This window comes from Oncorhynchus clarkii, chromosome 27 (assembly GCF_045791955.1).
Source record: "Oncorhynchus clarkii lewisi isolate Uvic-CL-2024 chromosome 27, UVic_Ocla_1.0, whole genome shotgun sequence".
Lineage (NCBI taxonomy): Eukaryota > Metazoa > Chordata > Actinopteri > Salmoniformes > Salmonidae > Oncorhynchus > Oncorhynchus clarkii.
In genome coordinates, this window is record NC_092173.1 from 21,372,339 (window position 1) to 21,399,462 (window position 27,124).

At 44.6% G+C, this 27,124-nt stretch overlaps 1 protein-coding gene and 1 pseudogene across 2 annotated transcripts in view; one reads left to right on the forward strand and one right to left on the reverse strand.

Moving 5' to 3' along the window:
- Positions 1-823: 823 nt before the first annotated feature.
- LOC139385732 (pre-rRNA-processing protein TSR1 homolog) lies at positions 824-18,457 on the reverse strand (annotated as a pseudogene).
- A 6,319-nt stretch (positions 18,458-24,776) lies between these two features.
- Positions 24,777-27,124, forward strand: part of LOC139385467 (serine/threonine-protein kinase TAO1) — a 32,640-nt gene continuing 30,292 nt past the window's right edge. Inside the window, exon 1 of one of the 2 annotated variants that reach the window (XM_071130524.1) lies at positions 24,777-25,268. The gene's annotated coding sequence lies outside the window, so the exon portion shown is untranslated. The remainder of the gene's footprint in view (positions 25,269-27,124) is intronic. The other variant, XM_071130525.1, reaches the window with a different exon arrangement.

Sequence of the window (27,124 nt, forward strand, 5' to 3'; positions counted from 1 at the left end):
AGTTTTATGATAAATATTACAATTCATAAATCACTGTTTCTCTGAGGAGCATAAAGCATGGGATGAGGATGGGGAGGGATGTAAAACTGTTGAGCGCTGGGGATCCAGAGAGACCAACATGGGGTCATGCGCTCTCTGCTTGAGTCTGACTGGTGATGAAATGGAGTCTTCAGGTCGGGGAGAGACAACCGGGGAGATGGGGGCGATGCACTGTGTAAAGGTCTGAGACCGTAGCTAGTGTGGAGGATATAAGCAGTCAACCAAGTGTTTAGAATAAACTTTTTCAAACAATACAATTAATTGAACAGGCACAAATTGTTTCGTCAGAAATGTACACTATCTGCTTAAAATAAACAAAAAAACAATTACAATATGGGAATAAAATGTAAAGACCTAAAGGAATGGCAGTGGAAAGAGCTGGAGAAGACTTCCCCAAACAGAGTGAGCAATGGACCTAAATAGAAAAGGCAAGCTAGTTCATCCAAAATTGTGATCATTGTTGTTCAGATGATCTATTTCTGTGTAATTCATGTGCCAAACATGTTGAAATTGAGAATGGAATCTGTACAACAGTATTATTGATCTGAACATGCTCCCTCTGATTATGCCTCAACATTTTATTCATGTTTTTTCAAGTTTTTAGTGTTTGAGTACAGGGACATGACAGTGCATGAGTCTCAGATAATCAGTGAGTTCCACCCAGTTATCAGTCACTGCAACAAAGAGCCTGTTTCCTCTTATACACTGCTGCCATCTAATGGCCAGGAAACAAACTAACTGGACCACAAGGACGTTTTCTAATGAAATAAAAATAAACAAGTGATTTGGTCTGATAGGTTTTATTTAATACAAATGACAATCCATCTCTTGGAGTGAAAATGTCATCGCCACAGTCCATGCAAGTCCATCAGAACAGACTCCAAAACCCATATAGTACACCTCTTGCAACAGACCTACTCCACGTCAAAATCATCCAGCATATGAGTCCCTTCTCCCTTGACCCAGGGCAGGGGCAGAGGTACATATGTCCAGCGACGTATTGACAAGGTTTATGTTTCTCTGTACCTAGGGCCTCCTTGATGTGTCCTCTCCAACCCCACTTGGTTCTCAGCTCAACAGGCTTAAACCACAGGATGTCATCTACCAGAGAGAAAAGAGCAGAGGTCAGTTAAAATGAAGATACATCATGTAAACCACAGGTGAGTCAGAGCCACTTCCTACATCGCCACATTGGTAGTACGACAGAAGTTGTGGGCCAAATGGTACAGATTCTCTATATAGTGCACTACCTATGGGCCCTGGTCAAAAGTAGTGCACTATCAAAGGAATGGGGTGCCATGTGCAACAGACTGTGAGAAGTTATGGGGATATTATTGGGAAACATGTAGTGCTCAGCTCAGTGACCCCTCACCCCTGTTGAAGAACATGTATCTGCAGACATCGGACCGGTGGTTGATCTTGAAAAGGTGTCCACTCAACACGATCCTCTTCAGCACCACACGCTGGGGGTCACAGCTCAGTAGACTACCTGTACCCACCAGGTCCTGCATGCCTGGGGGAGACAACTGTATTTATTATTATTTAATAACTTTTATTTAATTAGGCAAGTCAGTTAAGAGCAATTTTTTTTACAATGACAGCCTACCCCGGCCAAACTCAGGCGACGCTGGGCAAATTGCGCACCGCCCTATGGGACTCCCAATCACAGCCGGATGTGATACAGCCTGGATTCGAACCAGGTACTACAGTGACACCTCTTGCACTGAGATGCAGTGTGTTAGACCACTGCGTCACTCGGGAGCCCAGGAGAGATACAGGCTCAAACACAGGCAGAGATACTAATTCAGCTACACATCAGATACACAAACATTTATATGAACACAGAAGCAAAGAATGGCAGTGTGTTCCTCTGGCCTTCCCCATCTTCAAACAGATAGAGACATACTAATTCAGCCAAACATCACTCTATCCAGGCCCTTACCATCCTCCCTCTGTCTGAAGAGCAGTACCCCAGCGGTGGGGAATGTAATGGGGGCTTTTACCGAAACCACCGTGGGGGCGTCAGCTCAAAGGAAACGCTCCAGCTTGTGCTTGTCGGCTGGAGAGAGAGCCAATCACAGGTTAGATACAACACTGAGCCGAACACTGACTGTAGACATGGTTCCATCACTTGCTTTGTTAATGCTAAAGTGCTGAAAGCTAGCCAACACACAATACTCCAGTCCCCACAGTGTCAGCATATTTGCCATACTTTTTATTCAATAGATAATTTTGTTCAAGACATAAATGGTGCAGTTTAGCCAGCTCTCCTAACCTGATGTGTGCTGGGAGAAGATGGCACAGGCCCTGAACCTCCTGAATCCACAGTGGAACACCAGCTCCTCTTTAGACTTGATAGGGTCTGTGTTGATGGGGTGTCTCCTCAACAGCATGTGCATCACTGATCTGATCACAGAGGATAGAAAGAAACCAAGGGGTAAGGAACTGGAAGAATAGTTTCTGATGAACTATAGTGTTAATAAGACCATAAGCTAGGGTTGTCTATCTATATACAGTGCCTTCGGAAAGTATTCAGACCCATTGACTTTTTCCACATGTTATTAAGTCAGCATTATTCTAAAATGTTTCCCTCATCAGTCTACACACAACACCCCATAATGACAAAACAAAAACTGGATTTTAGAAATGTTAGAACATTTTACAGGCCAAAGAGTTCAATCTTGGACTCATCAGACCAGAGAATCTTGTTTCTCATGGTCTGACAGTCTTTAGGTGACTTTTGGCAAACTCCAAGCGGGCTGTAACCATTTTACTGAGGAGTTGCTTAAGTCTGGCCACTCTACCATAAAGGCCTGATTGGTGGAGTGCTGCAGAGATGGTTGTCTTTCTGGAAGGTTCTCCCATCTCCACAGAGGAGTTCTAGAGCACTGTCAAAGTGACCATTGGGTTCTTAGTCACCTCCTTGACCAAGGCCTTTCTCCCCCGATTTCTCAGTTTGGGCAGGCGGGCAGCTCTGGGAAGAGTCTGGGAAAAGTCTTGCAGCTCTGGGAAGAGTCACAGATCTTCCCCAGATCTGTGCCTCGACACAATCCTGTCTAGGAGCTCTACGGACAATTTCTTTGAATCATTCCAATCAATTGAATTGACCACAGGTGGACTCCAATCAAGTTGTAGAAACAACAAGGATGATCAATGGAAACAGGATGCACCTGAGCTCAATTGAGTCTCATAGCAAAGGGTCTGAATACTTATGTAAATAATGTATTTCTGTTCTTTACTTTTAAAAAATGTGCAGAAATGTCTAAAAACCTGTTTTTTTCTTTGTCATTATGGGGTATTGTGTGTAGAATGCTGAGGATTTTTTTTTTAAACATTTTTTTAGAATAAGGCTGTAACGTAACAAAATGTGGAAAAAGTCCAAGGGTCTGAATACTTTCCGAAGGCACTGTACACACGCACACAAATACACACACACACGTTCTCGTCGAACATCTCATTCTAAAATCATGGGTATTCATTTAGAGTTGGTCCCCCCTTTGCTGCTATAAAAGCATCCACTCTTCTGGGAAGGCTTTCCACTAGATGTTGGAACATTTCTTTGGGGTCTTGCTTCCATTCAGCCACAAGAGCATTAGTGAGGTTGGGCACTGATGTTGGGAGATTAGGCCTGGCTCGCAGTTGGCATTCCAATTCATCCCAAAGGTGTTTGATGGGAATGAGGTCAGTGCTCTGTGCAGGCTAGTCAAGTTCTTCCACACCGCTCTCGACAAACCATTTCTGTATGGACCTCGCTTTGTGTACGTGGGCATTGTCATGATGAAACAGAAAAGGGCTTTCCCAAACTTTTACCACATAGTTGAACTCTCCAGATAGTTTAACTCTTCCACTCTTCAGAGTCCAATGGTGGCGAGCTTTACACCACTCCAGCCGACCCTTGGTATTGCACATGGTGATCTTAGCCTTGTGTACGGCTGCTTGGCCATGGAAACCCATTTCATGAAGCTACCGACGAACAGCTATTGTACTGACGTTGCTTCCAGAGGCCGTTTGGAACTCGGTAGTGAGTGTTGCAACCGAAGACAGCCGATTTTTACTACGTCCTTCAGCACTTGGTGGTCCTGTTCTGTGAGCTTGTGTGGCCTACCACTTTGCGGCTGAGCCGTTGTTGCTCCTAGACGTTTCCACTCCACAATAACAGCACTTACAGTTGACCGGGGAAACTCTAGCAGGGCAGAAATTAGACAAACTTACTTTTTGGAATTGTCTATGACGGTGTCATGTTGAAAGTCACTGAGCTCTTCAGTAAGGCCATTCTACTGCCTAATGTCTAATGTTTGTCTATGGAGATAGCATGGCTGTGTACTCGATATTATATACCTGTCAACAACGGGTAGTGACTGAAATAGCCACTAATTTGAAGGGGTGTCCACATACATTTGTATATATAGTGCATATTTATAATATACAAATATATATATATTCAGAATTTCTATTACTCTGTAGTTTGTGTACACTTTTAGCAACATATTTTACAGCAGAAATGAGTTACAATTCTTAACTTTCAGACTTAAGACATTCATTCAGGAGCCAATACTGTATACCTTCTGTTCATGTGGCAGTAAGGAGACCAGCACTAGAGGCCTGCCTGCCTGGACACTCTCCATCATCGTGGGGGGAACATCCACTACATGGAGGGTCACATACCAGCCCACCTAGAGAGCAGAGCAGGGTTAATGGATGGGGGGGGGGCACAGATAGGGGACAGGGTTGAAACAGGATGTCACACACACACGGCAGACTCTTACCATGGTCCCTCTTCCTCCTGCGCAGCCTCAGCTAGTATGCGGCGGCCTGTGCGCTCAAAGCTCTGAAACTGGAAGATGCGGGAGTAGTCTGCGGACAGGTTTTCCACTGGGTTCCAGGGGGAGGAGCGGAAACTCTTCCGGCCCCTGTAACGCTGGAACCTGAGCACACAGGAAATTAGCAACGTCAACGTATAGCTAAATAATTACGCTGGGCCAGGACGTCCTGGAAAGTAAAGTTTGGGCGTTAACGGCTCGAAGGCATTGTCTACTACATATGACCAGATGTTTCAGACAAGTTTGGTACATTCCTCCCTCCTCAGACTTTCCCTTGAGTGTTGCTAAAGGAAATGTTACATCTTGGAGTGCTTTGACTCTTTGACCAGAGGCCAGGATCAAGTCACTGGCTGGAAATGAGCTGTTCATCAAGGTTATCACATTCTGCTTGAACATTTTTCCAAATGTAAATATAAACGCAACGTACAGGTAACCACCAAAATAAAGGAAACACTTGAGGGACACAAAGTATATTGAAAGCAGGTACTTCCACACAGGTTTGGTTCCTGAGTTAATGAAGCAATTAACATCCCATCATGCTTAAGGTTATGTATAAAAATGGAGAAATTGCCATTATTTTGGCTACTATGGCTAGAAGAGATCTCAGGGGTCTCAAAAGAGCATAAGGGGTTTAAACGGTGTGTGTGTCTCAGTCACCAGATCTCAACCCAATCAAACACTTATAGGAGATTCTGGAGCGCCTGAGACAGTGTTTTCCACCACCATCAACAAAACATCAAATTATGGAATTTCTCGTGTGAGAATGGTATCGCATTCCTCCAATAGAGTTCCAGAATATATGCCAAGGGGCACTGAAGCTGTTCTGGCTCATGGTGACCCAACGCCCTATTAAGACACTTTATGTTGGTGTTTCCTTTATTTTGGCAGTTACCTGTATGTGAGCCATGGGTGACTATGGCCTCCCGGTAGCGTTTTAACCCCTCCCCTTCCTCTGCCTCATCCATGTACTCATCATAGCGCTGGTCTGATCCACCCTTGTTTGATGTGGAATTCAGCTCCTCCTCCGAACCACCACCTGAGGCAGCATCTACTAGGGATGGGAATTGTATTGCGATTCTCACAATTCTATATGTATTGCGATTAGATACTGTGATTTTATTATGACTCGATGTTCCAAACATATTGCTCACTATATGTCTGCTGCAGAGGGACAAGAGACAGCCATGAGAAAACGAGTTTTGATCAGACATTGAAATAAAAGTGCTGAAAACAAAATTCGCTCCCTATTAAACAAGCTATGAAGGAAATATGCTGGAATTTTGGTGAAAGTACAGCCATCTGGGGCAAAAATAATATTGCGATATTGTCAATACTATATATCGTCAAAAATAATATCCCGACGATATGCAACTGTATCGATCCCCCCCATCACTAGTTTCTACTGTAGAGCTACTGTACATACTACATCATATACACCAGACTTTTTCCACATTTTGTTTGGTTACAGCCTTATTCTAAAATTGATAACATTTGTTTTTCTTCAATCTACACACATTATCCCATAACGACAGAGCAAAAATAGGTTTAGAAATGTTTGTTAATTTATTAAAAATAAAAAAAACTTAAATATCACATTTATATAAGTCGTCAGACCCTTTCCTCAGTACTTTGTTGAAGCACCTTTGACAGCGATTACAGCCTCGAATCTTCTTCGGTGTGACGCTACAAGCTTGGCACACCTTTATTTGGGGAGTTTCTTCCATTCTTCTCTGCAGAGCCTCTCAAGCTCTGTCAGGTTGGATGGGAGTGTTGCTGCACAGCTATTTTCAGGTTTCTCCAGAGATGTTTGGTCGGGTTCAAGTCCGGGCTCTGGCTGGGCCACTCAAGGACATTCAGACTTGTCCCGTAGCCACTCCTGCGTTGTCTTGGCTGTGTGCTTAGGGTCGTTGTCATGTTGGAAGGTGAACCTTCGCCCCAGCCTGAGGTTCTGCGCGCTCTGGAGCAGGTTTTCATCAAGGATCTCTATGTATTTTGCTTCGTTCATCTTTGCCTCGATCCTGACTAGTCTCCCAGTCCCTGCCGCTGAAAAATATCCCCACAACATGATGCTGCCACCACAATTCTTCACTGTAGGGATGGTGCCAGGTTTGCTCCAGACGTGACACTTAGCATTCAGGCCAAAGAGCTCAATCTTGGTTTCATCAGATAGGAGAATCTTGTTTCTCATGATCTGAAAGTCTTTAGTTGCCTTTTGGCAAACTCCAAGCGGACTGTCATGTGCCTTTTACTGAGGAGTGGCTTCAGTTTGGTCACTCTACCATAAAGGCCTGATTGGTGGAGTGCTGCACAGATGCACCAAGACCTGCACCAAGACCCCCATTTGGGAAGGGAAAGGGGATACCTAGCCAGTTGTACAACAGAATGCATTCAAATGAAATGTGTCTTCCGCATTTAACCCAACCCCTCAGAGAGGTGCGGGGGGCTACCTTAATCTCAGATTGGCCAGGCTGACAGCTCTAGGAAGAGTCTTGGTGGTTCCAAACTTCTTCCATTTAAGAATGATGGAAGCCATTGTGTTCTTGGGGACCTTCAATGCTGCAGAAATGTTTTGGTACCCTTCCCCAGATCTGTGCCTTGACACAATCCTGTCTCGGAGCTCTACGGACAATTTCTTCGACCTCATGGCTTGGTTTTTGCTCTGACATGCACTGTCAACTGTGGGACCTTATATAGACAGGTGTGTGCCTTTCCAAATCATGTCCAATCAATTGAATTTACCACAGGTGAACACCAATCAAGTTGTAGAAACATCAAGGATGATGAATGGAAACAGGAGGCACCTGAGCTCAATTTCAAGTCTCATAGCAAAGGGCCTGAGTACTTACGTAAATAAGGCATTTCTGTTTTTTCACTTTGTCATTATGGGGCATTGTGTGTAGATTGCTGAGTATTTGTATTTATTTAATATATTTTAGAATAAGGCTGTAACAAAATGTGGAAAAAGTCAAGGGGTCTGAATCCTTTTCGAAGGCACCGTATGTAATGTGAACTACTGGTGTTAATGAGGTTCAAGCCAAGGGCATTATACTATTTATTAGAGGTCGACCGATTAATTGGAATGGCAGATTAATTAGGGCCGATTTCAAGTTTTCATAACAATCGGAAATCGGTATTTTTGTACACCGATTTGGCCGATTTAAAAAATATATATTTTATTTTTTTACACACCTTTATTTAATCTTTATTTAACTAGGCAAGTCAGTTATGAACACATTCTTATTTTCAATGACGGCCTAGGAACAGTGTGTTAACTGCCTCGTTCAGGGGCAGGACGACAGATTTTCACTTTGTCAGCTTGGGGGATTCAATCTTGCAACCTTACAGTTAACTAGTCCAACGCTCTAACCACCTGCCTCTCATTGCACTCCACGAGGAGACTGCCTGTTACGCGAATGCAGTAAGCCAAGGTAAGTTGCTAGCGAGCATTAAACTTATCTTATAAAAAACAATCAATCAATCATAATCACTAGTTAACTACACATGGTTGATGATATTACTAGTTTATCTAGCGTGTCCTGCTTTGGATATAATCGATGCGGTGCGTATCATTGCTCCAATGTGTACCCAACCATGAACATCAATGCCTTTCTTAAAATCAATACACAGAAGTATATATTTTTAAACCTGCATATTTAGCTAAAAGAAATCCAGGTTAGCAGGCAATATTAACCAGGTGAAATTGTGTCACTCCTCACTGCACGCAGAGTCAGTATATATGCAACAGTTTGGGCCGCCTAATTTGCCAGAATTTTACGTAATTATGACATAACATTGAAGGTTGTGCAATGTGACAGGAATATTTAGACTAATGGATGCAGAACGGTTCCAGAACGGTTCCGTATTTCACTGAAAGAATAAACGTCTTGTTTTCGAGATGATAGTTTCCGGATTTGACCATTTTAATGACCTAAGGCTCGTATTTATGTGTGTTATTATGTTATAACTAAGTCTATGATTTGATAGAGCAGTCTGACTGAGCGGGGGTGGGCAGCAGCAGGCTCGTAAGCATTCATTCAAACAGCACTTTCATGCGTTTTGCCAGCAGCTCTTTGTTGTGCATCAAGCCTATCTTGTTCTGCATGTGTAACGCTGCTTCGAGGGTGGCTGTTGTCATTGTGTTCCTGGTTCAAGCCCAGGGAGGAGCGAGGAGAGGGACGGAAACTATACTGTTACACTGGCAATACTAAAGTGTCTATAAGAACATCCAATAGTCAAAGAAAATACAAATGGTATAGAGAGAAATAGTCCTATAATTCCTATAATAACTACAACCTAAAACTTCTTACCTGGGAATATTGAAGACTCATGTTAAAAGGAACCACCAGCTTTCATATGTTCTCAAGGTTTTATATTTTATTTTTTTGAATTTTACCCCTTTTTCTCCCCAATTTCGTAGTATCCAATTGTTGTAGTAGCTACTATCTTGTCTCATCGCTACAACTCCCGTACGGGCTCGGGAGAGACGAAGGTTGAAAGTCATGCGTCCTCCGATACACAACCAACCAAGCCGCTGCTTCTTTAACACAGCGCACATCCAACCCGGAAGCCAGCCGCACCAATGCGCCGGAGGAAACACCGTGCACCTGGCCACCTTGGCTAGCGTACACTGCGCCCAGCCCGCCACAGGAGTCGCTGGTGCGCGATGAGACAAGGACACCCCTACCGACCAAGCCCTCCCTAACCCGGGCGGCGCTAGGCCAATTGTGCGTCGCCCCACGGACCTCCCGGTCGCGGCCGGTTACGACAGAGCCTGGGCGCGAACCCAGGACTCTGATGGCACAGCTGGCGCTGCAGTACAGCGCCCTTAACCACTGCGCCACCCGGGAGGCCCATGTTCTCATGTTTTGAGCAAGGAACTTAAACGTTAGCTTTCTTACATGGCACATATTGCACTTTTACTTTCTTCTCCAACATTTTGTTTTTGCATTATTTAAACCAAATTGAAGCATGTTTCATTATTTACTTGAGGCTAAATTGATTTTATTGATGTATTACATTAAGTTAAAATAAGTGTTCATTCAGTATTGTTGTAATTGTCATTATCACAAATACATTTCAAACTTTTTTTGGTCCTCCAATAATCGGTATCGGCGTTGAAAAATCATGGTGTTGGCCCAAGGAAGTTAGAAGAAGTGTAAAAGTGGTTCTCACAGAAGTGGCATTACAGTAAGCAAGAGATACATGGGGGGGGGATCCACACTGCATGGGGTCGATTCACAACCTTCAGAACAACTCCAGCTGTAATAATAATAATAATCACGATCATCCCCAGCACCCTTTCCTCCATTGTTAACATCTCCTAGATGCTAAATCCTGTCTAACCCCAACATCAAACACATTCTAATAACGATTAAAGAAAATAAATGGAGCTGAACCTTTTCTCCAAAGACGAATTTCCCCCTTTCTTTCAAGCAAGGCTGTTATAAATAAATGGCCGTCCCTCCCTTGGTCCAGACAGGAAGTTGTGTCCGCGGAGCAGGAAATCAGGTGGCTTCTCTTGGGACCCTTGCTCCAAACACTATTGTTGCCACGGTGAGCAGCCTGGCACTACAGCCCAGAGGCAGACACTGAGAAAACAAACAGTGGTGCTGCACCGCAGACCAACCACGGGTTACGTATACACTGTTTTGTTCCAACCCCAGCCACACACCGTCCGGCGCCGCAACTTTTTTTCTCCACCAATCACTGTCCTGTCTGAGCTGCTTCCCCCTGACGTCTTCCGCATCACCCCACATCAGCTCAGACGTCTCAACAATCAATTCAGACTGTAGGATCACCCTCTCTCTTCTCCTTACACTACTCTGTCTGCTTACGCTTTCCTTTAGTGGTTTCACTATCGCAACAGGCAGAGGGTAAACAAACATGTAAACAAACACCTTAGCAGTGCACCCAATGCCCTGGGACAGGACGAGGTCAGTGTAACAGTTGTCAGTTGTAGTAATGGCTACACCAACTGAGTTGACCCTCACATTAATTTATGCACAATTTCTAGTGTCTTTGCTTTTCCTTTTGTTATTGTTTATGAATACTGCATTATTGGGTTTAGAGCTTGCAAGAAAAGCACTGTACTTGGGCACGTAACAATAAAACTTGAACCTAATGTATGTGCTGGAAAAATACATGCATAACTATTCTTCTGTGCAGACTTTTCAGTTTCCCAGGCTGTGGATTGTATTCACTACACACCACCTGAGAGTCAAGGTCCTCTTCATCTATGGATTCGTCCATCATCGCGTCATCATCCTCCTCATCGTCCGTGCTCACTTCAGCCTCCTCACCATTCTCATCCTCCTCATCCACAATCCACGTGGCCTGGTAGTCTGATGTGCCCTTAGGCCCCTTCATAGCACGCTTGCTCTTTCTGACCTCTGAGGGGAGGACGAGGGGGGAAGGAGAACATTTATTAAATAAGTTCATTACATTGTAAACCCAGAGACAATAATAAACTCAATGTGTTGACATGAGCCAGTTCAAAGTACCCATACAATGGATGCCAACAACAGCACTGCGACCATAGATCTAACATGTAATTCAACGTAACGACCCTTTATAACTCTGCCCTCTCTCTCCCTTTACCTTCAGCCTCCAGCAGTTCAGTATCAGTGGGCCAGGTCTGCTCTCCATCCATGGGGCCTACCTCTGCCTCGGCCTGCAGACTCTCCCTGTGAGCTGGGTCTGCCTTCATCAGCACCCGCACTGACTCCATTTCATCAACACCACCATCCTGAAACACATAGAGAGCACAGTTAGCACGTACTGCCAACAAGCAGAAGCAGAACTGATAAATGCCTTCACTTTAGTTTGTAAATTATTAATTAAATCACTGTCAATTTTGTATGTAATGATATCAGCCCGTGATAAGCTGTGACCATCTTCGTAACATTGCTAAAATCTGATATTATATATATTGTGCACAAAAATGCAGAATAGCTAAACAATGCCTTTGTCAATTCTAGATTAGACTAGTGCAATGCTATACTCTCCTGCTAAACTGATAAATAAACTTCAGTTAGTGCTAAATACGGCTGCTAGAATCTTGACTTGAACCAAAAAATTGTATCATGTTACTCCAGTAATATTACTGACTTCCTGTTAAGGCTAATTTCAAGGTTTTACTGTTAACCTACAAAGCATTACATGGACTTGCTCCTACCCATCTCTCCGATTTGGTACATACCTACACGTACGCTACGGTCATAAGATCCTTATTGTCCCTAGAATTTCTGAGCAAACAGCTGGAGGCAGGGCTATAGATCTTTGAGGGCTATACTCAGCCTCGTCTGAGGGTAGTAAGTTGGTGGTCTGTTGATATCCCTCTAGAGGTGTGGGGGCTGTGCTTTGGCAAAGTGTGTGGGGTTATATCCTGTCTGGTTGACCCTGTCCAGGGGTATCGTTGGACAGGGCCACAGTGTCCCCCGACCCCCGCGTCTCAGCCTCCAGTATCTATGCTGCAATAGTCGACAGTTGAAGTCGGAAGTTTACATACACCTTAGCCAAATACATTTAAACTCAGTTTTTCACAATTCCTAACATGTAATCCAAGTAAAAATTCCCTGTTTTAGGTCAGTTAGGATTACCACTTTATTTTAAGAATGTGAAATTATAGAATAATAGTAGAGAGAATGATTTATTACAGCTTTTTTTTCTTTCATCACATTCCAGTGGGTCAGAAGTTTACATACACTCAATTAGTATTTGGTAGCCTTGCCTTTAAATTGTTTAACTTGGATCAAACGTTTTGGGTAGCCTTTGTCACGCCCTGACCATAGAGAGCTGTTTATTCTCTATGTTGGTTAGGTCGGGGTGTGACTAAGGCTGGGTTATTTAGGGGAATTGTATATCTATGTTGGCCTGGTATGGTTCCCAATCAGAGGCATCTGTTTATCGTTGTCTCTGATTGGGGATCATATTTAGGTAGCCATTTCCCCATTGTGCTTGGTGGGATCTTGTCTATGCATAGTTGCCTGTGAGCATTATTATAGCTTCACGTTTCGTTTGTTCGCTTTCTTGTTTTGTTCTTTGTAGGTTTCTATTCCAAAATAAAGGATGGAAACATATCACGCTGCATCTTGGTCTACTCCTTATGACGAACGTGACAGAAGATCCCACCACAAACGGACCAAGCAGCGTGGCCAGGAGGAGCAGGTATCCTGGGCCTGGGAGGAGATAATGGCAGGAGACGAAAGCCTTCCATGGAAGCAGACGCAAGAGGTGAAGGAAAGACAACGACGACACCGGGGTTCGCGGCCACGACGGAAGGGAGCCTCAAAAAGTAAATTGGGGAGGCACACGGAGTGGTCGGAGAAGCCGAGGGGCGAGTCTGAGAGCGAAGAAGAATATTGGGATAGACTGAGCGAGGAGTATTGTGAGATAGTTGAGGGGAGGGATGAGGTAGAGTGGATGGTTTGGTGTCTGGAGCGAGACAGTCGCCGTGAGGAGCGTGGGACCAGTCAGGCACCATGCTTTGCGGAGATACGCAATGTGCCTCCAGTACGCATCCACAGCCCGGTGCGTTCTGTGCCAGCTCCTCGCACTTGCCGTGCGAAAGTGAGCTTCTAGCCAGGACGGGTTGTGCCGGCTCAGCGCTCCTGGTCTCCAGTACCCCTCCTCGGTCCAGGATATCCTGCGCCGGCTCTACGCACTGTGTTGCCAGTGCGCCTCCACAGCCCAGTGCGTCCTGTGCTAGCGCCCCGAACTTGCCGGGCTAAAGTGAGCATCTATCCAGGATGGGTTGTGCCAGCTCAACGCTCTAGACCTCCAGTGTGCCTCCACAGTCCAGTACGTCCAGTACGCCTCCTCCTCGCACTCGCCCTGAGGTGCGTGTCATCAGACCGATGCCACCTGTACCGGTCCCACGCATCAGGCCTCCAGTGCGCCTCCACAGTCCAGTACGTCCTGTGCCTCCTCCTCGCACTGAGGTGCGTGTCATCAGCCCGGTGCCACCTGTACCGGTCCCACGCATCAGGCCTCCAGTGCGCCTCCACAGTCCAGTACGTCCTGTGCCTCCTCTCCACACTCGCCCTGAGGTGCGTGTCATCAGCCCGGTGCCACCTGTACAGGTCCCACGCATCAGGCCTCCAGTGCACCTCCACAGTCCAGAGCTTCCGGCGACAGTTCCCAGTCCAGAGCTTCCAGCGACAGTTCCCAGTCCAGAGCTTCCGGCAACAGTTCCCAGTCCAGAGTTTCCGGCGACGTTTCACAGTCCGGAACCTCCAACGACGGTCCACGGTCCGGAACCTCCTGAGACGGTCCACGGTCCGGAACCTCCTGAGACCGTCCGCGGTCCGGAACATCCAGCGACGGTCCGCCATCCAGAGCCTCCAGCGACAGTCTGCGGTCCAGAGTCCCCGGCGACGATCTACGGTCCGGAGTCCCCGGCGACGATCTACGGTCCAGAGTCCCCGGCGACGAACCGCGGTCCGGAGTCCCCGGCGACGATCTACGGTCCGGAGTCCCCGACGACGATCCACGGTCTGGAGCCTCTGGCGACGATCCACGGTCCAGAGCCTCCGGTGACAATCCAAGGTCCGGTGCCACCGGCGACGATCCACGGTCCAGAGTCCCCGGCGACGATCTATGGCCCAGTTCCTCCGATGACGTATCCACGAGCGGAGTGGGGACTTTGCCCCGCACCGGAGCTGCCCCCGACGGTAGATGCCCACCCGGGCCCTCCCCTATTGAGTCAGGTTTTGCGGTCGGAGTCCGCACCTTTGGGGGAGGAGAGGGGGGTACTGTCACGCTCTGAACATAAAGAGCTGTTTATTCTCTATGTTGGTTAGGTCGAGGTGTGATTAAGGTTGGGTTATCTAGGGGAATTGTATATCTATGTTTGCCTCGTATGGTTCCCAATCAGAGGCATCTGTTTATCGTTGTCTCTGATTGGGGATTATATTTAGGTAGCCATTTCCCCATTGTGCTTGGTGGGATCTTGTCTATGTATAGTTGCCTGTGAGCATTATTATAGCTTCACGTTTCCTTTGTTCGCTTTGTTGTTTTGAAGTTTTCTATTCCAAAATAAAGGATGGAAACATACCACGCTGCATCTTGGTCTACTCCTTATGACGAACTTGACAGCCTTCCACAAGCTTCCCACAATAAATTGGGTGAATTTTGGCCCATTCCTCCTGACAGAGCTGGTGTAACGGAGTCAGATTTGTAGGCCTCCTTGCTCGCACACTTTTTGAGTTTGCCACAAATTTTCTATGGATTGAGGTCAGGGCTTTGTCCTTTGTTATCCTTAAGCCATTTTGCCACAACTTTGGAAGTATGCTTGGGGTCATTGCCCATTTGGAAGACCCATTTGCGACCAAGCTTTAACTTCCTGATTGATGTCTTGAGATGTTGCTTCAATATATCCACATAATTTCCCTCCCTCATGATGCCATCTATTTTGTGAAGTGCACCGGTCACTCCTGCAGCAAAGTACCCCCACAACATGATGCTGCCACCCCTGTGCTTCACGGTTGGGATGGGGATCTTCGGCTTGCAAGCATCCCCCGTTTTCCTCCAAAATAACGATGGTCATTATGGCCAAACAGTTTTATTTTTGTTTCATCAGACCAGAGGACATTTCTCCAAAAAGTACGATCTTTGCGGTATGACGGCTGCGTGGTCCCATGGTGTTTATACTAGCGTACTATTGTTTGTACAGATGAACGTGGTACCTTCAGGCGTTTGGAAATTGCTCCCAAGGATGAACCAGATTTGTGGAGGTCTAAACTTTGTTTTCTGAGGTCTTGGCTGATTTCTTTTGATTTTCCCATGATGTCAAGCAAAGAGGCACTGAGTTTGAAGGTAGGCCTCCAATTGACTCAAATGATGTCAATTAACCTATCAGAAGATTCTAAAGCCATGACATCCTTTACTAGAATTTTCCAAACTGTTTAAAGGCACAGTCAACTAAGTGTATGTAAACTTCTGACCCATTGGAATTGTGATACAGTGAAGTTACAAGTTAAATAATCTGTCTGTAAACAATTGTTGGAAAAATGACTTGTGTCATGCACAAAGTAGATGTCCTAATCTACTTGCCAAAGCTATAGTTTGTTAACAAGAAATTTGTAAAGTGGTTGAAAATCTAGTTTTAATGACTCCAACCTGGGTGTATGTAAACTTCCGACTTCACCTGTATGTGCCGGGGAGCTAGGGTCAGTCTATCCTATCTTTTGTCCTGTGTGAACTTAAATACGTTCCCTCTAATCCTCCCATTTCTCTCCCCTCCCAGGGGAACTGAGCCCTAAGAGAGATAGAGGGGGAGAAACTGACCCACCTGCATGCCTACGTCTCCTTCCTTCCCAGGCTTGGCAGGACGGGCGGTCATAGTTGAGGGGAAGGGGGTCTATGGGCGATTCGATCTGACTGAGCTGGAAGTCTCCAAACCCAGAGATGTGCACCAGCCTGTCCACCTGCAGAGGGCAGCCTCGGACATACCCAGACACATGCAGGGTCCCCAGGCCCGTGGGGGCTTCGCCTCTCCCTTTCTCAGAGCTGTTGGGGGTGTAGGGCCTGCTGGCCCAGGAGGTGAGGCCGACGGGAGCAGAAGCCCAACCTCCTCTGCCTCTGTGCTCCCAGGTGTCTGAAGTCAGTGTGGCGTCCTGGTCTGAGTCCAGAGGGAAGAGGCGCGCCCCAGGGAAGCGGATTTTGGATATCTTGGCTAGCGCCCGCCATGAGTCCACACGCTTCTTCACTGCCAGGTCTGAAACACCCTGACACACCAGAGCTGGGGGAGAGAGAAATGGAGGTTATATAGGATAAAGATGACAGTGGATGCAGAGAAAAAATCGATGGGGTAGTTGAGATTTGGAGTAAAGGAATCAGTATAATATCTACAGTATGTCATCTGCTAAACATTTATCTAATCTGCAAGGAGAGAGAACAAGTTGAAAAAAATCAAGCGCACTGTGAGCATCTTTTTTGGATAGCTTGTATGGAAGCTTACAATGGGCTGGTAGCCCCTGTGCAAAGAGACCGAGGCAGTAGTCTCCATAACTGTCCCAGCCTTCTGTAGAGTCCAGCACAAACACCAGACTATCTGCTACCTTCACCACATCCAGTAGAGAGTGCATGTCAACTAGAGAGAGAAGGGAGAGAATAGAGTCAGAGATTATGTTATCGGATTAGTACTAGCGTCAGCATCGAATGAAGGCAGGTAGTCTAGCGGTTAAGAGCGTTAGGCCAGCAACCGAAAGGTAGCTGGTTCGAATGCCCGAGCAGAGCAAGGCACTTAACCCTAATTGCTCCTGTAAAGGAGTCAGCATGCTTCAGTTCGGCTGGTGCCTAGCCAAACTCGGCTAGCCGAACCGAATGAGTGCGCTTGCATACTCCCTTAGAAAACCTATGCTTAAAAAATGTAAATATAACGACAATAGTACTGTTTGTCCATTTTGAGACGCCATAGCAAGTATACACTTCCTCAAAATAGTCAGAATTGATCTAAGATATCTCAAGAAATCTATAATTAAATGATGTTTTTGCAGAGATCTAATTTAACATCTAACTAAGATGTTTGGTGCAGTATTTCTCAATGAAAAAAATGTACATCAAAGTGAGTTGTCTCTCAGTGAATGACAGAGTTTATAGAATAATCTCTACTGTTGACCAATCACCAACAAAGGAGCGTAGACTTCGGCTCCGAACTTCAGCTTGCCCCCAGAAAATGCACCCGCCCCCCCCAAGTCCAAAACGAACATAAACGTCATCATAATATATGCCCAAACACTTCTAAACTGTTTCGGGTGGGAAGCATGCGGACGCCTTAAGTCGCTCTGTATAAGAGCGTCCCCTAAATGAATAAAATATAAAATGTAAATGAATGACTCAGAATGCCCCTTATAATTGTTGAGTACATCCAGACATGGATTACACTTTCATTTACGTAAACTATAGTCAGTATCTATATAACTTTAGTTTCGACAACATAAACACATTGTTGTAGCCAAGTCGGTGAGCTACCTGGGTCTGGGTGGAGGAAGGTGAACCTCTGTTTGAAGCGGGCCATGACCAGGCTAAAGCTGTCACTGACCTCATACACACTGTTATCCTCACGCACCAGCCAGCCAGCCTCCTCACACCACAGCAGCCTGGTCACAGCCTCAGCATCTACACCTGCATGGAGGGCCACCACAGCCACCAGGTGGGGGGGACCATCCCTGCTGCCCAGATGACATTTCTCTGCCAGGACCTGGACAGGACAGACACGTAGCATTTAAGATAGACTCAGCAATGTACGAAGTAATAGCAATATCGTGCTGATTTCCACAACAACTAGAGAGTGTATTGATGCTGAACTTCTCCTCTGTTATGGTCCCATAGCTACTACATTCTAGCATATACTCTGTGTGACTGCAAAGTCTTGCATCGTGTTCATCTCAATATGTGCGGTCCTGCTCGTTGCAATGTCATAAAGCTGACTCTACTTTTAACTTGCCTGATTTATACCGCTGTGGTTCCAAAGTGACATTGTGTCAAATGCAAGAGCATCTTACCAGGTCCTTCTTATTTTGCCGCAGCTGGTTGGCTTTGTGTCGTTTGTCCAGCTTTCTCGCCTCTTTCTTCTGTTTTTTGGTAAGAGCAGTCATCGACGTCATCGACTGTTGGGGATGACATCATTCAAAGGTGAATGACAGATCAGGATGGAAACAAATGAAAGGGCATGGCTACCAACATGTGCACTAGCAGATAGACAATTACAGTTGATGTAAGGTAATGGACTAAACGCCTCTCCATGGTGAAGGAGGTTTCTGATGATCCACCAAAGGTGTGGAGCAGAGACCAGGCTTTTTTTGGAATCTAGCTCCTACTACATGGACTTGCCCAAGGTCAATACTTCAAAAATGTAAATTATGAAACGCCTACCATGTACCCATGTTCGTCCTCTGTAGTTGTAGTTTTTCTTAATTTTTACTATTTCTACATTGTAGATGTCACGACTTCCGCCGAAGTCGGCTCCTCTCCTTGTTAGGGCAGCATTCGGCGGTCGACGTCGCCGGCTTTCTAGCCATTGCCGCTCCATTTTTCCATTTGTTTTGTCTTGTTCCCTGCACACCTGGTTTTCATTCCCTAATCACACTGCATGTATTTATTCCTCTGTTCCCCTCCATGTCTTTGTGTGAAATTGTTTTTGTTACATGTTCGTGTGTATGGGCCAGGCTGGGTTTTTCCCCGTTATTCCGTGGCTTTTCACAAGGGATGTTTATTGTACAACATTTGCTCAATTTTTGTGACTGTTTCGCGCATAGCACTTTTACCTTTGGCTGGAGGTTTTGACGCAGTGTCGTCTGTCTGTTTTATTGCCTCTGCCTTAATAAAGTGTGCTCCTGTTCACAACTCTCTGCTCTTCTGCACCTGACTTCTCCACCAGTAGCGTACAGTGTGACAGTAGAATAGTCACCAACTTGTCTAAATTGTCCACTCCTTCTTTTGTGGCATTGTAATCCATTATGATTTCTGGTTTTTGATGTTCCTGGCCACAGATTCTCCCATCCCTATGCAGCGTACTCATGAGTACCACATTTTTGCCTTTCTTTGGCACGTAGAACACTAGGGATGTGTCGGCCGTGAACACAAACTTAGAGGAATTGATAGGCCTGTTACGTGTATTCAACAGCTAAGGTGGGAGCTCTGGCTTGGTTTTCGTACTGTTCCTATCATCAGCTTCCTCTTGAGGAGCTCCTGTCCCAGCTTGTGCGAAGTAAAAAAATTATCCCATGTGATGTTGTGGCTTCAGAGTCCCTGTGTCAAGTCCAGGACAACCCACATCCCTTGGTTTTTCTCAGGGCCTCCTCTATATGGCTTCTCTGTATACACTTGCAAGTTCCACCCATATGATGAAGCAGCATCAAAGCAGCCCAGATCTTGATTCCATATTCTGCGGGTTTAGACGGTATGTACTGCCTGAAGGGGCAGCAGCCCCTAAATGGCATAAGCTGTTCATCAACAGTAACGTTGGGCCCAGGTGTCACGTCCTGTCCTTAGTTCCTTTTTTAGGTCTCTGTTTTAGTTTGGTCAGGGCGTGAGTTGGGGTGGACATTCTATGTTTTGTGTTCTATGTTTTCCATTTCTATGTATTTGGCCTGGTATGGTTCCCAATCAGAGGCAGCTGGCAATCGTTGTCTCTGATTGAGAACCATACTTAGGCAGCCTGTTTTTCCCACTTGAGTTGTGGGTAGTTATTTCCTGTTTAGTGTTTTGTGTGTTTCGTTCACTCTCTTTGTTGTTTTGTTATTCAGTGTTCAGTTGATTTATTAAATATTAACTTGGACACATACCACGCTGCGCATTGGTCCGATCTTGACTACTCTTCCTCAGATGACGAGGAGAACCGTTACACCAGGGTTGTAAAACAGAACAGGGGAAGGCGGACCACTCACTTGTCCCACACTGACCTGATTGCAGCTAGCTTGTCTCTCTGCAGCCAAGCTGGTCTGGTGTCTCAGTTATCAAAGTAGATAATCCTGGAAATAATGTGGAAGTTTTCCAGAGACATTGTTGGACGGAAAAGTTCTCTGCCAGTTTCTTCATCCCACAGGGATTCTGTTGATTCCCCATTGGATCTGAACACCAGCAAGGATAAGAACTCCAAAGTATGCATGTAAATGAGTTTGGTCCATCTCCTTCCATCTCTCTCTCCAAAAACACACCTTCCCTCCAAATTAGTGAAGTCCAGAATGATTTTCTGGATGGTGTCTGGGATGAGCAGTTCAAAAGAAGACATGAGGAACCGCCATCCGCATCTGCCCTGGTTGCATCCTTATCACATTGGCAGCCATACGGGGTGGCTCATTCCTTGGGCAAGAAGACCATTTAATTTCAGAATTATTTGATGTTCACATTTCTTCTCCTGCAGGCTGTTGATGAGCTGGTTGCCAACGGGTTGGTCCTGGGCTGGCTGCTGACGGGCTGACTGAGGGTCAATCTCATCCTCTTCTTCCAACTCACTGTCAGACTCCGAATTGACAGAGACATGATCCTCATATTCAGAAAATTCTTAATCTTCCAAAGTGGAAGATGCTCCTTCCACACTAGCTCACACCAGCTCTCTCTGCAAAAATTATTTGTTAGGCCCTATGAGGAGAGATAACTTTTGCCATACTGATTGATTGTGGTAAGGAGCCACACATGCAAAGCTATATATTTGTTGCGTCCCTCCCCCAATTTGCACCTGGCTGGTGTAGAGTGTGGGAAAATAATTTTGTACAATGTATCAAAATAATGTACTGTAATAACATTGTGCAGGTTCCCACAAGACATTGTGTAGTTTCACACATTACAAAGGGTAAAGTGTGTGAGAAAAGCAGGAGACAGGTTATTGGTGATATGTTGAAACAGCAGGCCCAGGGAGGAGGAAGACAGAGTGAAGGCACACAGCAAACCTTACTTACTGTTTTTCACCCACTTTTATTACCCTCAGGTCCACATATACATACATTAGGAGGGAGTGCACAGCACTCAATGAAAATGTGTTATTTTACATGTTCTTCCCAGAAAATGACCAAAGGCCAACGAGTCTCAGATTGAAAACATTATTCATTGTATCATTTTTCTTCTCCAATTTTTGTAAACATTGAAAATGGGTCCCACAGACCAGAACACAACAAGGGTTAAGCAAGTCAGACATTTCAGCCGTTTTTTTAAAGGAAGTAAATTCGGCTAAATGAACTGTTTTGCTGCCAGACAAGGCTCTGTTGTTAGCCTGGTGCGGCAGTGGTAAGGTGTTGGGACAGTACGCCATAACAGTATGTGGGCACCGTTTGTCACCGTCATAGCGCAATTATTATTGTTATTATTTCACCTTTCTTTAACCAGGTAGGCCAGTTGAGGACAAGTTCTCATTTACAACTGTGACCTGGCCAAGATAAAGCAGTGCGACAAAAACAACAACACAGAGTTACACAGAAACAAACGTACAGTCAAAAACACAATAGAAACAATCTGTACAATCTATGTACCTCTATGCCATAGAGGCTAAATAATTACAATTTAGCATTAAAACTGGAGGGATAGATGTACAATTAATGTATTATTTAGTGTTGTGCCTTTGCTGTCATGTATCCCCAAAACGTTTTTTTTGTGTTTGCCCCACCAAGCTGTACATGCTAAAATCGACCACTGAAAGTATGGAGTGCCCACATCTGATGATATTAATTTGTCACAGCTGTTCGAAACAGAATTAGAAGCACGTGTTCGGCAGCACAGCAGCAGCACGTCCATGGCTACAACCAGCGGCAGAAAAGGACACATTCCTCCGTCACAAACGTACCCTTGTTCTCCCGTTCGATTTCTCCTTTCGTCCGATGCTTGCCACGTTTATGTTCTTTGTTTTTCTGTTTAAAAACACTGGCTCTGTGGCCCTGTTGTTGTTCTCCACCAGACACCATTTTCGCCACGCTCGTGTGACGGAATGACAACTTTGATGACGTAGTTCACTTGCTATTGAGAAAGGCCGCCGTAGGCAGACATGGCTCTCAAGAGAAGACAGGCTATGTGCACACTGTCCACAAAATGAGGTGGAAATTGAGCTGTACTTCCTTACCTCCTGCCAAATGTATGACCATATTAGAGACACATATTTCCCCCAGATTACACAGATCCACAAAGAATTCGAAAACAAACCCAATTTTGATAAACTCCCATATCTACTGGGTGAAATACCACAGTGTACAATCACAGCAGCAAGATGTGTGACCTGTTGCCACAATAAAAGGGCAACCAGTGAAGTGAACAAACACCATTGTAAATACAACCCATATTTATGTTTATTTATTTTCCCTTTTGCACTTTAACTATTTGCACATCGTTACAACACTGCATATAGACATAATATGACTTTTGAACTGTGTAATGTTTACTTGAAATTGTTATTGTTTATTTCACTTTCATTTATTATCTACTCACTTGCTTTGGAAATGTTAACATATGTTTCCCATGCCAATAAAGCCCTTAAATAGGGCAGAGGCAGCCCACTCAGACCTATCTCAGGAAATGCCTAGAGGCAGAGATAGGATGAAGGAAGTTCTAGGCAGGATAGCACTACTGAGCTCACAGTTTTCTTCTTCTTAGCAAACACTTGAACAGCTTTGGGATAGGCTACATCTAGTGCCCTGTCATCCAGCCTCTTTCTAAATTGTGTCCTCTTGTAAAAGGGTACTTTTAATAGGATTATCTTTCAAAATCCTCTTTATTTTAATCTGGATGCACCTTTCATATACAGCATTGTATTCTTCATGATCACCTTTTTTTCTTTGGCACTTTTGTATCTCCCATTCATGACATGGCCTGAAAGGCTTCCTGTTCATTTGGATAAAGAGAGGCTGCAGCCTTACTGGTAGGGCTGGCCATTTGGATGGGAGCCAAACAAGAGTATAAACTGCTTATTTGGAGCACCGATTGGTTCACTGTAGTTTAGAAGAGAAAGTTGTCACCAGCTTTTTTTTACTGCTTCACATTCCGTATAATCATGAATTAGTCAAAGGTTTTCTTAATGTAGGATCAACTGGATTAGCCTGTAATGCAATTAATTCTAATGTGCTATGTTATAACTAGTGTGATTACAGTGTTATTACACAAGTCCCTAATATTCCATTAGGGTGTTTTCTTGTAAAATGTTACAGACATTGACTTCACTTTACAAATCTAATTTGTGAAGGCTGATGTTCAAGGATTGAATAATGTGTTATAATATGGTCATATGATCATAACTCATTATAAGTTGTTGTAGACATGTATAAACATGATATGCGCTACACATGAAAAAAAATGCTCCAAGAGCAGCAAACCAAGAAAAAGTCTTACCTGGGTGTGGCCCGTCAGAAAGTCCAGGACCCAGTTGCATAGGGCGGTGTCCTGACCCAGGGTCTCGAGCTTAATGACGAGTTTTGGAGGGTACTATTGTGTTAAATGCTGAGCTGTAATAGATGAACAGCATTCTTACATAGGTATTCCTCTTGTCCAGATGGGTTAGGGCAGTGTGCAGTGTAACTGCAATGGCGTCGTCTGTGGACCTATTGGGGTGGTAAGGAAATTGGAGTGGGTCTAGGGTGTCAGGTAGGGTGGAGGTGATATCAAAGCACTTCATATTAGGCCTACTAATATCACTGATACAATACATTGTCTGTTTTCCTTTTCTTTGGGTTGTCGAAATAGAATAGTAGGACTCACAATTGGTCAATCTGTAATAGCCTAGTTATGACCATCGGCATAATTTGTTAGATATTCCAAAAATGTATCTGTCTGAAACTAAATTGCACTAATTGAACCCAACTTCAGTGATGTTCATGGAAATGCCTTGCCCTTAACATGACTCCAACTGCATCACATTTGGGACTGGCTGTAAACCACCTTTGGTCTGCTTGGGTTCTCGAGAGCTATGCTATGTTGTTGTTTTAGGTCTCTTTATGTAGTGTTGTGGTGTCTCTTTTTTAATTTGATTTAACCTTTATTTAACTAGGCAAGTCATTTAAGAACAAATTCTTATTTACTATGACGGCCTACCAAAAGGCAGTCTCTCTTGTCATTTTTATTTTTAATCCCAGCCCCCGTCCCCGCAGGAAGTCTTTTGCCTTTTGGTAAGCCGTCATTGTAAATACGAATTTGTTAAATAAAGATTAAATAAAATAAAAATTTAAAAGAGCTACATCATGCTAAGCAATGCCGGGGAAACGTTGTAAAAACAATGTCCATAGCTTCAATAACTTGTTATGCTATATGGGCATGCCATTTTATTTTGTCCATAGTAATTAGAGAAACTATTTAGTCTGCAGACCAGTAACTGCATTGTCACCGCTCATAGGGGTTTTGGTAGCTGTTCCATGCGTTTAGGTCAGAGTATTGGGTCAGAGCAATGACTGTATAATTATGAATGGGTCAGAGGGTGTTTACAGCGATAGGGCGGAACTGGCGTTCCAGAAACAGACTGAATTGAAAGAGGACGGGAGAGAATCCCAGCATAAACACTGTGAAATATTGAACATATTCCTACTCTCATTCAAAGAAAAGGCCTCTCCAATTTTCCGACGATATCAAGGGTGCGGTCGCTTTCAGTGTAGTTGTTTTCGTGGTGCTCCTTGAGCTTCCCTCACATTTTTCCCCACCGTATTTGTCACGGAGGGAGGCGGTGGAAAGCACGGCCGCCATCTTTGGGATCTGCCTGTAGTACGGGATTCGACAATCTGGGCCCCCGTTAGTCCAAGGCAAGGGTGGAGATTCTTTGCCAACTCTACACAGCCAATCTAAATCAACAAATCGGTTGACAACTTTGAAAAACATCAGAAATCAGTGTAAGGAAAATATAATAACAGGAAAAAACACACGTCCAGTACTCTTCCTGTCCACAATTGGTTGAACCAAACGACATTCTCTGCTCGGCTCAAACCAGCCAGGCCCATCGGAAGGGTGAGTTTAAACTGGCTAGCAGCAGCTAATGATAGCTAGCCTCACATTTTTTAACGGGTTAAAATGTGAATGATACGGTGGTAAACAGTACTTGCAACGTAGCCCTAAAATACACGTATACCTACAACACTTGTCATATCACCATGTATTGCTTGCACACCACGTAAGAAACTAAGTTGGCTTCTATGGCTAGCTGACGTTACTAGTAACATCGTTAGCTAACAGTAGTACTAGTTAGCTGCTTCACGTTTTCTTGGCTGCATCGACCGAACTACTCGAATGGGGTGTAGGTAACTAGCTACCGGTAACTTTCCAGTTTGTTGACATTAGTAAAGCAATTACATAGCTTGCTACTGAAGTTGGCAGCATTGTCTCGTAGTAATGTTAAATGTTTTGGGGAGTTCTGACAGAACTTCGAGCAATGTCCTGGCTATAGCTAGCTAGGTATGTGTTAGCTATGCCACTACTAGCATTTGCTGGGCAGCTTGCCAGTGAGCAAGCAAATGGGAGTCTAGGGACGTTTCTCAATGATGAGTTTGCCTTGAACGTCATTCGTCAATTTACAATCTTGCTACTGTACTGTCACATTAACTAGGGTACATATTAGGTGTATGTTGCATCTATTGCAAAGATCAGAAGGTAAACAATAGTGTGTTTTGTTATGTCATCTGTTTCTTTGATCCACACAAAATTGGTTTACAAATGCTGGGTGTTCCGGTCCTTGTGCAATAGGTACACATCAATAAGAACAGAAAACTACTACATGCATTTGAATAAACCTACAAGTGCACAAGCCTGGCTATTATTATTTTTAAGAATGAGACAGCACTTGGCAACAGCTTGCATTCCCATCTAGCTGCTATTACCCTAGTTTAGACCCCTCTATGATTGGATTTGTTAGCTGTGACATTCATATGTCCCAATCCGTTAACGTTGGCCTAAAAGGCTACATGAATGCTGGAAGGCACATTAAATATGATGTCCTCCTTGCATATTGATTAATAATTGTTATTTCCCTGGTTCAGTTTGTGTGTGTGTGGGGGGGTTGGTCAATTAAGTGGGTGCCACTTCACCATGTGAACTGAAATTAGTTGGCTATGTGTTCATACTCATTTCATTTGTTTATGGGGCTCTTACATAATCATGAAAACAAAGGGGTTGGGACAATTCAGTTTTCAAATCAGGAAGTTAATTGAATATTGCTAATTGTTTTCTACTATGAGGATTTATCAATTCATGAATTGCGTTTCAATTCACTTCAAAAACAATGTACTGGATACTCCAGAGAGACACACAAATAGGTCCCAGGGATGGGCAATAAGGATGGCCATGTTTGTATCCACAGCCTTGCATTGTGAATACATGAGATGATTGATTAGCCTATCACAGACCACATTACACTTACACAGATAATACAATAGTTTTCCCCTCTAAGAGCTCCAAAGCAACACCATTGCTAGGGCTGTATAAGCTACGATAGAATAGTCTTACTGCCTGAAACAATTCCCAGCAGGGCCTATAGCTGAGCGAACAGGAAATGCTGAGAAATGCAGTGCAGTGACAGCATGCAGAGGGAATTCCATCCCTCCAGCTTTGTTGTCCTGTCCGGTTGTATTCTTACAGTCTCTCTCTTTCTCCCTCTCTCTCTGTCTCTGTCTCTCTCTGTGTCTGTCTGTCTGTGTGGCACGTCGAAGTGTTTCATTAAATGTATCAGTTACCATCGCTGTCACTACTCTCACATGCACCCTGCCGTTCAAAACGTAATCATCATGAGAGATAGGCTACAACAACAAGGCTCATTCATGAACAACAATGTAGTAAACAACAATGGCAATAAAGCCACAGTCCCATGCCGT